This window comes from Xyrauchen texanus, chromosome 2, assembly GCF_025860055.1.
Source record: "Xyrauchen texanus isolate HMW12.3.18 chromosome 2, RBS_HiC_50CHRs, whole genome shotgun sequence".
NCBI lineage: Eukaryota > Metazoa > Chordata > Actinopteri > Cypriniformes > Catostomidae > Xyrauchen > Xyrauchen texanus.
In genome coordinates, this window is record NC_068277.1 from 27,213,876 (window position 1) to 27,227,353 (window position 13,478).

The window sequence follows — 13,478 nt, forward strand, 5'->3', positions numbered from 1 at the left end:
TAAATACTTTTTGTATCTTTTGTACAGTAAATAAATAAACTAAAAATAGTTTTGCATTGGGTCATACTCAGTGTCCAATATAAAATGTGGGTCCTGAAGCAAAACCAGCGGAGAACCACCCCAGATAGCACATGTACATTTCAAGGATGTCTGTTTAAGAGCCTCAATTCACATGGAAAGCATCACATTCTAATTAATATCTGATGAACATCTTATAAAGATTTTTTGAAATATTCTAAATCATAAACATCTCAAAGACATCTGCTGAATGTCTTATTGACATCCGTAATGAAACGTCTTCCAAATGTAAACACACACATCAAATAGACATATGGATGATGTACGTGTGCCATCAGGGACTGGTCTATAGTGCACAGAACGCATGTTTTAGTCTTCTAATTACCACAAATAAGTATATTAAAAAGGAACAAAAAATATAAAACCACGAAAAATTTAATAAATAATAATAATAATCAAAACTTATTCCACTGTCAAAACAACAGGAAGTGCATATCAGTTGAACTCAATATTTCATTCCAACATCAGTTAGGTCAAAATGTGCTGTGTTTGTGAACTTTTGACTGTCTAGTACCAACGTGCAAAGACTGATTAAATAATAGAAATTCTGTTCTTCATTATGGTAGCCAGCTTTGAGCATTGCCTCCCAATTCTATTCTGTTGAGGGTTTTTTAGGATACAGACATGCACCGGTAGATCTTCTTCGATGTGAGTTTTACAATGCTGTCAGAAAATCTGTATAGACTCCATTCCCACTGTCCTTATGATGTTGCTCAACTCATACAGGTCTCCTGAGGCACTGGGTCTAATATAAATAAATACAGATTCCAGTTCAGTGCACTTCTTAACTGAATATCATTTTACTAACTCTTGAGTAGGATGTACCAATAACTGTTTTCCTGTTCTTGTTTATTTTGTGAGGCTGTTGTACTCCAAGCTTTGAAAGCAAATAAAGAATCTCCATTATGATTTGATTCATAAATGGGCCCAATTTGTGCAACAAAGTAAATCATATCTCATGTACAAGACCAACATGATCACACGAAGCACAGTGCTAGAGCAGGTTGAAATCAATGCAGAATTAAATATATGAATCATGCATTTTGTGCCAAACAAACTGTGGCATTTTTCTCTGTTTTGTGTGAGTGAAAATAACTGTATATTAAATGGAAATGCAAACAGAAGTTCATAAGTTAAGATGAAAAGATGGGTGAAAGGATGGAAATGGAGAGCTTATCTCTGGTTTGTGTGGGGTGTGTGAAAGGATGAACTGATGCAGTCTTTTTTCCTGCATGCTGACCACACTGACAGATGGCAGAAGGCCATGTCAAGAGAACCATTTGCCACACAGATAAAAATGGAAGTGCAGTTCTGCCTCACAGATAAAGGCAGATTTAAACTGTGCTTGGTGAGCCCTTATGCATCTGGCACAACACTGAATAGCGCAGAGGAGGTTTGAGTGAAATCCTCCAAGTGAAGATTGAATTAAAAAGTAAATAAAAATGCTCTTTGCACATTGCAAAATTGCCAAGCGCATGTGTTAGAGAGGACTAGACATTCAGAGGAATAAATTCAACTGCATTCTCTGTACATTGTGCTGCCTATAAATGTAATATCATTTACTGTCCTGTCCTTTTAAATAGGGAAAACTATTTGATTTCAATTTAATTTCAAATTTATTCTTGGTGTGGTCCGCAACATCATTGATATTGGATTCATCTTGTGATAACAGTCATAGAAATTGACACTTAAATTGATGTCTGCATTCATCTCTCTAGAGTAGAAATACATATGAGATGAGGGCAGTGGTGGCTCAGTGGTTGAGGCTCAGGGTTACTGACCAGAAGGTCGGGGGTTCAAGCCCCAGCACCACTAAGATGCCACTGTTGGGCCCTTGAGCAAGGCCCTTAACTCCAGGTTGCTCGGGGGGATTGTCCCTGTAATAAGTGCACTGTGAGTCGCTTTGGATAAAAGCATCTGCCAAATGCATAAATGTAAATGTAGATGAGAGATGTCCCCAAACAATCTGAGAATGATATTAATTGTGGCTTTGCGCATGCTCATTCATAACACACATCTGTTGCCCATTTGATCATAATTGTTTTAGAGGGCCACATCCTTCTCAGTACTGATGCCAAAAGCCAAAATACACACAATGCAGGATGAAGAGAGGATGATGGGAGAAAGGCAGCGAGGCTGAAGAATAGAGTGAAAGAGTGAGCATTTATGCAGGCCCCAGTGAGTTCCCCTTCTGAATTGCTCTGTGTATTTGGTGTTGTTATGCTTGAGGCTCTGACAACTGTTGTGACTCTCTTCTAAATGTTTTCTCCTCTGGTCTCATTACTGTTGATATAGTCTCATTGCAGTGTCATTACTGTGTCATTATGCCCTGGCAGTTCAACAGAACAGTTTTTTTCTTCAATGCAAATTAAATGTTAATCTGTAGACTTTTTCAGGTATGTTTCTTTTATGTCACTGCATGATAAATCCCTAAAAAAATCTTTTTAATAGCTGTTTCCAGTCTGATCATCCTCTAAAATCACAATTTTTAAGGTTGTAATTGGAAAGACACAGGGTTTAGGGGGACCTGGCTATAGTCATCATACTATTTACTCCAGTTTATGTGTCTTAGCCTACTGAAAACAGAGCGAGATTGCCATCTACATTTTCCATTTCCCCTTTTGTATTGTAAAATGTAGCGCCTAATAAACATGGAAAAAAAATTAAATTCTAGAGCAGTTTTTCCTAAAAACTGATGGCAACATCTGTGGATTTTCACAACATGTGTTGTGAAATTGTAAATAATACAAAGCTTTTAAAGGCTGGTTATGTAAACTCAGCAAAAAAGAAACGTACATTTTTCAGGACACTGTATATTAAAGATAATTTTGTAAACATCCAAATAACTTTGCATATCTTTATTACAAAGGGTTTAAACAATGTTTTCCATGCTTGTTCAATGAACCATAAACAATTAATGAACATGCACCTGTGGAATGGTCATTAAGACACTAACAGCTTACAGATGGTAGGCAATTAAGATCACAGTTATAAAACCTTAGAACACTAAAGAGAAAAACACCAAAAGAAAGATGCCCAGGGTCCCAACTCATCTGTGTGAACATGCCAATATCCATAATGTGAGACGCCTGAGACTGCACTACAGGTAGACAGGAAGGACAGTTGATCATCCTCGCAGTGGCAGACCATGTGTAACAACATCTGCACAGGATCGGTACATCCGAATACCACACCTGTGGGACAGGTATAGGATGGCAACAACAACTGCCTGAGTTACACCAGGATTGCACAATCCCTCCATCAGTGCTCAGACAGTCTGCAATATGTTGAGAGAGGCTGAACTAAGGGCTTCTAGGCCTGTTGAAAGGCAGGCCCTTACCAGACATCACGTCGCCTATGGGCACAAACCCACCTTCACTGGACCAGACAGGACTGGCAAAAAGTGTTTTACACTGACAATTAATGGTTTTGTCTCACCAGGGGTGATGGTAAGACTCGCGTTTATTGTCGAAGTAATGAGCATTACACTGAGGCCTGACTATTGAGTGGGATCAGTTTGGAGGTGGAGAGCCCTTCATGGTCTGGGGCAGTGTGTCACAGCATCATCGGACTGAACTTGTTGTCATTGCAGACATTTATGCATTTGGCAGACGCTTTTATCCAAAGTGACTTACAGTGCAATTATTACATGGACAGTACCCCTGGAGCAACCTGGAGTTAAGTGCCTTGCTCAAGGACATAATGGTGGTGGCCATGGGGTTCGAACCAGCGACCTTCTGATTAACAGCCCTGTGCTTTAGCCACTACGCCACCACCACTCGTTAGACAATCTCAATGCTGTGTGTTACAGGGAAGATATCCTCCTCCCTCATGTGGTACCTTTCCTGCAGGCTCATCCTGACATGACCCTCCAGCCTGACAATGCCACCAGCCATACTGCTCGTTCTGATTTCTAGCAAGACAGGAATGTCAGTGTCCTGCCATGAAATGCGAAGAGCCCAGATCTCAATCCCAGAAAGGGACCCCTGGGACCTGTTTTATCGGAGAGTGAGGGTGAGGGCTGGGGAAAAGTGGGGTAACATCTCACAGCAAGAACTGGCAAATCTGGTGCAGTCCATGAGGAGGAGATGCACTGAAGTACTTAAAGCAGCTGGTTGCCACACCAGATACTGACTGTTACTTTTGATTTTGACCCCCCTTTGTTCAGGGACACATTATTCCATTTCTGTTAGTCACATGTCTATGAAACTTGTTCAGATTTTGTCTTAGTTGTTAAATCTTTTTATGTTCATACAAATATTTACACATGTTAAGTTTGCTGAAAATAAAAGCAATTGAAAGTGAGGAAGTTTCTTTTTTGCTGAGTTTATATAGATCAGTCATTGGTATGCATTTGTACTGCAGTTCATCTGATTTTTAAGTCTAGCAACGCATTTGAAGTATCTGGTTTAGCAGCATCAATTACACTGGCAGAGGCACAACCTCAGCTTATACACCTGTATGGCTCTGTAGATGGATACGGCTCAATGGACAGAGCAGCACGAGTGCAAATTTCTTAAAGCTCGAGGTCTTAAACTCGCAGCTTTACAAGAATCAGTGAGAAGCAAGGTGCGAGAAGTGGAAACCATTTGATTTCAGCACAGAATTCACCACCCTTGAATTTCCTGTAGTAACACTAACTGTACTTTAGGCAGAAATATATTGATAATAAATATTATCATATCACTACTTTGAATATCATATATTAAATTTGTCATAGACTACATTAGGGGAGTGAGGGAATATAATCAATTTTTGTTACAACTTATAAATATTTATATTTTGAATTAGTTGTTTTTAAATGTGTTTAGAGTAGGTCTATTGTTTATAATTACAAAAATGTCATAGTTTGTTTTATAGAATTCATATTACATCTAACCATGGTAGTGAAGAAGATCCATGCTTCCATGTGTTTACTATGGTCTTGTTACAAATACAACTGTTAAACTATACAAATAAATATTTATTGAATACATAAAAATTTTCAAAAAGGCAAATGAAAAAATATCAACAATATCACTTTTATTATTAATTTCTGTCTTTGAATTTTCATTTTATAGTCCCCAGATATAGCCCTCCATCTGCTTGAATTCATAACATGACACGTAATCCTGCTGAATTTATTAACAAAACTTAAAAATTCTGCAATCCATCGAAGTTGCACTGAGCAAATTAAGAAAATAACAAAAATATGGAGTTTTGTTTTTTTTTATTTATTATTATTATTTGGTACAACAAAGTCTCTGCTTTTAAATTGTGTCACATAATTGGTTGAGAACCACAGCTATAGAAAGTCAGATTATTATATTATTTATTGATTTATTTTAATCAAATTGTTAATTATGTTTCCAGAAATGTTGGTTATTTATGTTTTTGTTACAGACATTATAGCTGATTTGGAAGAATTGGAAAAATTAAAAACTATACAAATAAAAATTATATGACAACTTTTACAGTATGTTAAAAACAAAAACCAAAAAAATTATTTGGCAACAAAATCTCAAACCAAAATGTTCTCTCTTTGCACTGTCAAACAAACACGTGTTGAAACATTTTACCTATTCGAAATTTGCAGAATTAATTTTGATATAAGTAATGGCCAGCATTGTCCAATCACTGCCAACCATTGGCGTCCTATGAAAGCTAAAGGATGCTCCCTATTTAGTGAATGACTTTACCTCCAGTGTGCTGTCTGTCTGCATTGGTCTCAAAACATTTAGAAATGCATCATATTCTCATCCTAACTCCATAGAAAGCCTCAAAAAGAAGAAAAAAAAAAAACAATTCTCAATTTGAAAATGCACTGTATAGGAGTTCTAATGTAAAACTTGTGCTGTTGTACACATTAGTGTATATTGTGTTTAACAGTGTGGCGTTTTGCATTAAATTCCTCAAAGTTTAAAAATGGCATATTGGATCAAACTAGAGACTAAAATCTTTTGACTCAAAAGTCAGGTTTCAATGTAAAAACGTATATAGGTTTCTTCACAGATGTAGTTTCTCCCCCATAACAACCTCTGCTGTGATCAGTGCCATGTTGATTTGTCACATTTCAAATGTGTTGAAAGTTTAACCCTTTACTGACAGCCCAGAATCTCCTGAACTGAGATCAGTCAGTGAAACCAATGAAATTAAACTATATGTTGGGTATAGCAAAGCCAGAATATAACATCCACCCTGTGTACACAGGGTCACACAATGTTAGAGTATGTCAGTTTCTGCATAACCTCATACGTATTGGCTTCAAAAATGCTACTGAACATTTCCTCTGTTTTGCCCAGGAAAAAAGCTGCTGTGTATAATATGCTGCCCTCCATTCCAATGTTTCATTTCTGTTGCTCTGTTTCCTCCACATTCATTCTGCTTTCAAGCAGTACATTGCTGAATTTGTGGAACTAGCAGCATGTCAGGTTTAATAAATTGTACTGTGTCTTTGGGAGGGGTGCAGTCTTTACCCTTCTGAGAGTGCTAAAGCCGCCTGACCTCTGTCCCTCTTTTGTTATTGCTATCTGTTAAAGAAAACACTTCAATACCATTCGAGATTTGATGGAATCATTTTAAGATTTGGAAAATTTTAAGAAAAAGGAATTGTTGCAGCAAACATTTGTTACAGTAATTGAAAAAGAAAAAATCCCCCTTTCAATCATCTTCTCTTTTGTGCATTTGAAGCTATACTGTACATTTTATAGGTATGTTCCAGGCTTAATACAAATTAAGCTCTATTGACAGAATTTGTGGCATAATGCCAATTACCACAAAAATTATTTTGTTTAATGATTAGAGCCAGTGGTCAGGCTGTTGATAAATTTGAACTTGTATTGAAAATGTTTATCGCAGTTGGCTTTAGTCTCATAAACTTCATAATGAGATGAAAGTTACCTATTTCAGAATCAGTTGTTGGTGTTAATTGTTTTTATTTCTGGGATTTTATTCAGTGTGTGACTTTGACTGATGCCCTGTCAGTCTGCTGACCTTCCTCATGACAGCTATTCTCAGTATTCTCCCTCAGTCTTACTCTCTCTGTATCACAGGGGACCTGTTAACCAGATCTAAACTGTGGAAATGCTTATGTTTGGGAGCCACAGCACACTGTTTTTTTTTTTTTTTTTTTCATATTAATCACCTCCTGTGCCTGGGGTGCAGTTATTCTATCCACACAGCAAACCCCAGCGTTGTGCTCTACCCTGCCTGACACAACTCCACAGCAAGTTGCCAATCACTGACAGAGATTGAGAGAGAGCAAAAAAGATAGGAAGCAAAAGAGGGAGAGAGGAGGAGAGGGAGTGAGTAGATGACAGGCTGATGCACTCCCTTGGCTCATGTAGCAGTGATATGAGGGCTGTCTGTTATGAATAATAATAGAAATCAGCGCTAGAGAGAGTGCCAGCTCACTGATAGGAGGGAACTGGGAGATGAATGAGAGTTGCTTTTAGTGCAAGACATTCATCAGCAACAATTTAACCATTTGGGGGTAAAACATCAAATGTTTTTCACTGAAGTTGATTTGGTTTTACAGTTTTTCTTGTCATTGTTAAAGTATGGATTTTTAGGTATAGGAAAAAGATGGTCGAAGATCAACATGAAAGGAACTCTTCAATCCAAAGGCAGAAAAGCGGACAGACCTGGTGGTGCTGCTGATTGGTGGATCTGCCTTTGTGTCCATGCCAGTCTGTGTCCATGCAGAGAGGGAAAGAACAGCTGGGGGCTATAATAATGATCTGCTCTGGAATCATTATACAAGACATTGGGAATGGAGTAAGGGGAATGGAACAGCTGCAAAAGAACACATGTAGAGAGACAATTACATTATTTCCAAAAATGTACAACAGAATGCAATATATCATTCTACACAGACTAATGACCTCAGTGTCTTCTATACAAATTCACTAAACAAATATTAAATGTCCATTATCATATTTAGCTGTTATGTAAGTTTAAGAGTTAAAAACATTGGGAAACTAATGTTAATCTCGTATTTGGTTAAAATGCCTTTGAACTTTCCACAGCAATGAATTAATACATTTTTTATACTTGTTCATATTTATACAATGCCAGGGTGTTTTGGGTGATTACAAGGGCATTTCCAGGGTGTTGCTGCATTACTAAATGGTTGAACGATGGTTGCTTACTGGCCCAAGTCAATAGAAACCATCCCCAAGTCACAATCCTGATGCCTGGATATGTTAAGGGACCTTTTCAACAGAAGTTCATGGGATATTTTTAACGCTTCTTTTTTTTTGGCAGCTAAGTTTAGCCTGATTTTGATAAACATGTTTTCGAAGAAAGAAAAAGAAAATAGATTGTATTTATTCTGTATCAAACAGATACAAGTATTCTAATTGTCATCTTTTTTTCTCAAAATAAAGGGTTTACAATATATATCTACTGTAAAATAATAGTACCACCATTGATATGTAGGTGGCACTCTTATCAGATTAAATGCTTTTTTAAAAGCTGATGATAATATTCATGTTAAAGATCAGAACAGAGGTGCTGCAAATCTAATTTACTTTACCGGGTCTTTTTGCAAAATAGTATGAAAAGGAGGACCTTTTGTGACAATGTAATTTAAAAAATATATATATTTTGTCGGTTAACCTGAATTCGTACTTCTTATGGTAAATCTGAATTAACTATTGACTTTAAAGAATTAGTTCACCAAAAAATAAACATTTGCGTAGCATTTACTCACACACACCATCCCAGGTGTGTATGACTTTCTTTTTTCTGCTGAACACAAATTAAGTATTAAAGAATTTCTCAGTTCTGTTGGTGCATGGAATGCAAATGTATGGGTACCAAAACTTTGAAGCCCAAAAAAGCACATAAAGGCAGCAACAGAGTAATCCATAAGACTCCAGTGGTTAAATCAATGTCTTCAGAAGATATAGTATAGGTGTGGCATGAGGGTGAGTAAATGAGAGAATTTTCATTTTTAAGTTAACTATCCCTTAAACTGAAAAAAAAAAACAAAAAAAATGAATACATTAGATTACACCAAGTGTGTTAAGGGTCAGATCAGGTTTAAGGTAACAACAGCGCACTCAGCGTGCAATAACAATATGCAAAATAAATAAAAGTATAAAAACTTAGTCTACTGAACAGTCTACAAAATTAGAAGGTTAGAGAATTCTGTTCACCTCTCACCATATGTAATTTTCTCTAGAAAGGGCATCCTGTGGTGAGAGGTGTTGAGAAAACGAACTGTGGCCAGAGCCTAATTTACTGCAAGTAAAATAATAATGTTCACCTTTCTGCTGCTTGCATGTGAGAGTGTGAATTTGAATCTCTGTGTGGATGTTTGTCACTTTGTGGAAAACAGCAGCTTTTCTTTAGACCATTAATGAGAGAGGGAGAGATTGAGAGAGAGATAGAGAGAGATTCAGTGCCAGGATCATGCATGGCAGCCAAAAGGACTTTGCTGTAATTCATACAGCTACAGCAGTTGCTTTCTTTTTTTACTACTTCCATCTATCATGCACACAGATAATAGATGCTCTTATTATCGCTGTGAAATGTGCTAGCTTTCTTCAAGATTAGCTTGCACAACAATGCCAAGATGCAATAAATACATCATGAATATCCAATTTGAGCTCTCTAGGCAGTTTCTATATCGCACGGATGGCTTCTAGATGCACCTCATCCCATCATTTCTGAACAGCACGCCGACTGATATGGCAACATTAACCATCTGCCGATAAATGAGGAAAGAATTCTTACCTAATTTATCAAACAGCGGGGATGTTTTTTCTCCCCATTGATTCAGTACTATTCTTTTTTCATTTGCATGGGAGCCGTTTGCAATGTTTTCTCCCTCAACTCTGAATGGTAATTTAGGGGAATTATTCCAGCAATTAATGTGTGTGAGAAACATCCTCAATGCTTTTGAACTCATAATGATACAGTTTATATTCAAAAACATCCTACTGTATCTCGACACATATAAAGCTCAAATGATGCTAATAACCTTCTGCTCTTCTGAGTTCAAGCTTATTGATTATTTGAGTTTATGTTTGTGGATCATAAATCCTAGAAAATATGGTCTGTGTTTTTTGTGTGAGGGAGTGTAGATGGGTGTGGGAATGTGTTGTTGTTTGTTTTTCAGTTTTTTATTTATGTATTTATTTTTTCAGAATTAATTTACACTATTATTATCACAATCACTGCCTCTTTCAATCTGACGTTCTGAAGCATTCGCTCAATAATCACTCCGAATTTTAGAACAACAGCAGCGAAACTTTTAAAATGCAATTAGCACATTTTGCATTACATGCCACCTTTGTACACTCAATATCTACCACACTTTCGCAAACACATTTAGATTTTTACTCCAAACAGAGAGTTCTGTGAAGAATCTGGGGGCAGACAGTCACTTCTGGCTACCTGAGAAACTTATGGGAGGTTGCTGGAGATTTTGGGTGAAGTAGAGTTTATGAAGCTCTAAGTGATGGGGAAAACAACGACATGTAGCCAGGAAAAGAAAGAGGAAATCTGTTTGATGATAAAAAGCAACATCAGCTAATACTACTTTCACAAACTTTAGAACACTCTGATCTGGTGCTGGTCCAGTGATTTTCCTATTTGAAAGTTTGCTCTGCTTCTGTAGTATCATGGTGAAGACAAAAAACAACAACTGCACTTATGTAGTTACCCTGCTGTTGTTGCAGCACTCAGAGCTCAGCAGCTTCTTCTGTTCATGAGAGTGGATTAAATAAAATTTCTCATATGAAAATGGCTCCCCTGATGTGCCTCTGTTTTTAATGAGGTCACAAATTGCAAGCCGCTCTGGTTTATGGTGATTTTTATATAAATTTTATACGCCTGCATTCAGGTTTTATTTTCTACTTGATAATGGTTGAGTACTGAAATAGAAAGCTGCAACTTGCGAGGCTTGCGAAAACATTGGGCTTGGACCAGTAAACAGTACATTAGGACTGCTGAGACTGATGGCATAATTAGCAATGACATAACATTTTATGACTGACTGCAGCTATGGCACTCCTATAAAAGGTTGTAAAAACTTACAACACATTTGTGGTGTTAAAACTAGCTTTTTTGGAAAGAATGTAGAAAAGAAACGCTGTAAAAATTATGTGGAATTGGTGTCTGAGGGTTCAAGACATGATGTGAACAAGATTATAGAAAGATCTCTGGAGATCAAGGGCATTGATTTTTCTTCTTATTCCTGTCTAGCTCATACTGTATTTTCTATAGTTTCAATTTATGTAAACAAATCCTGTGTTTAAGAGTGCGTGTGCATGCGTGTTTTCACTGTATGTGGCTGAATGCATAACATCAGGCATACTATGATGTGCAGGAAAACAGGTATTAAGAGGATTCAGAGGAGGTGGGTTGGCAGAGCCTGATATTGCCATGCAGTGTGAAATGAGTCCGTTTCCCAGACATGTGGTTCAGGCTCTCAGAACCTGCCATATGGCCATGATTACACTCATTTATGAAACGTCTCACACTGGATGCTTTTAGACTGCTGCTGTGTCTCCTAACTGTTTGTCCTCTGAATTTAATTAAACCAAGGATGTGTGTGTGTGTGTGTGTGTGTGTGCGTGTGTGTGTGTGTGTGTGTGTGTGGAAAAAGAGAGACATAAAACTTCATAACAAAAGTTTCTTATTTCTCTTTTTAAAAAAATGCATATTTACAGTCAGTCTCTCTGTACAATGGCAATCCAAATGTATTGAAATCCTCAAGATTTAATGAATTAATGAGCTTTAATATAATAATCCCAATGTAATAAAAAACAGTTTCTCTAAAAATGCTAACAAGAGATTTACAACACGAAAACATTCTTATTTTAGTTAACCAATTTCCTTCAAAAAAAATATTTTATTGAAAATAATATCGACCTTGAAACTTGGTATTAAAAACTGTATTGACATTTCTATTTTCTGTGAGTATAAAAACAAGCAACTTTGTCATCATTACAGCAGAGGGTGTTGGTGTTTTTGGATATTGGCCTGGACAGTGGGGAACCTTGGAGTCAAAGATTGAGCACCACACTCAAAAAATGCTTTTTTGCTTTGATTCAATTGTGGACAGTGGTTCAACGTGTTTGAAATGAGTTTTCTTCACTTAAAATTACTATGTAATCTCAACACTAACATTTTGTGTTGAAAGAACCTAGTAAATACATGCTGGTTGGAAACACTATAGATTGACATTTATTAATTATACTATGGTTAACACAGAAATAGCTTAAAGCAAGCAAGCAATCAATTTTTTTGTGTAAATTAAATTCGGGTTTATCTACCTGTCCTCGTCGTTAGCTCAAGCTCCACTCTTCCCCATAATGGAAACCCAAAAACTCAGACAAAAACTCCTCTAAATCTCAACATAATAAACATTAAACACTAATAAGTATCTCCCTTTATTTACATCTTGCACAAAAACACATAAAATAACACTATAATAAAATATCACTAGATTTTAACATTTACTCTCCCTATTGAGTCCCATGCAAAGTATGCTGGGAAATTGAAATCCCCTATCCTGTTTCATCAATGCTACATTAACACCACAACAAGTACTCATGTTGTCCCAACTCAACTAGATTAAGTACATTTCTGTTTTACAAGTTTAAATGGATAGAACACACTGAAATCAAGTTTTGACATAATGCTTTGAAATTGTGTTGCTTCAGTGCATTTTAATCAAGTAAATTTAACAACAGCAAAAATCCTAATTTTAACCAATTTTCCTGCCAATAGTGAACATGTATAAAACTCTTTGAAAACTTAAGAACATAAGTATTATGTATGGATTTATGGTCCAGTTAACGTGCGTAAGTAAATAATCTGTATGTTTCAAAATACTTTGTGAAGTATAGCTGCACAAATGGTATCTGCACATTGTCTGTGTTAAGGAGTATAAATGCAGGCACATGCGGGCATTAGTCTCTGCTTGTCATCACTTGCCCTCATGTCTGCCTGTTGTCCCCTGTTGTCTCCCTCTGACAACGTTATCACACTCTTATCAGTGAGGCTGCACCATTTTTCTGTACAAATTCTGCCTCACCTGCTCCTCCCCCATACATGATCCTCCACTCTCAATTACCTATAATTTACTTGCTTTCCCTGTAATAGTCTTTCGTTACATTCTTATAAATTTGCCACATTTTACATGATGATAAAATGCAGTGGCCCAAGTCTTAGATCTGACAAACATTTTGTGATACTCTACAATGACAATGGCAGTGAATAGCTTAAAAAACAAACAAAAGTATCATAAACAAATTCCATGCAACTGCTGCATCATAAGTTTTCTGAAGGCATAAGTTGACCCAAAAAGTAATTTTACAGTGAAAGTCTTGATGTTTATTGTGCTTTTATAAGCGCTATAAGAATAGTTGTTCACAGTAGCACACGTTCACACAAGTACTTTCCTT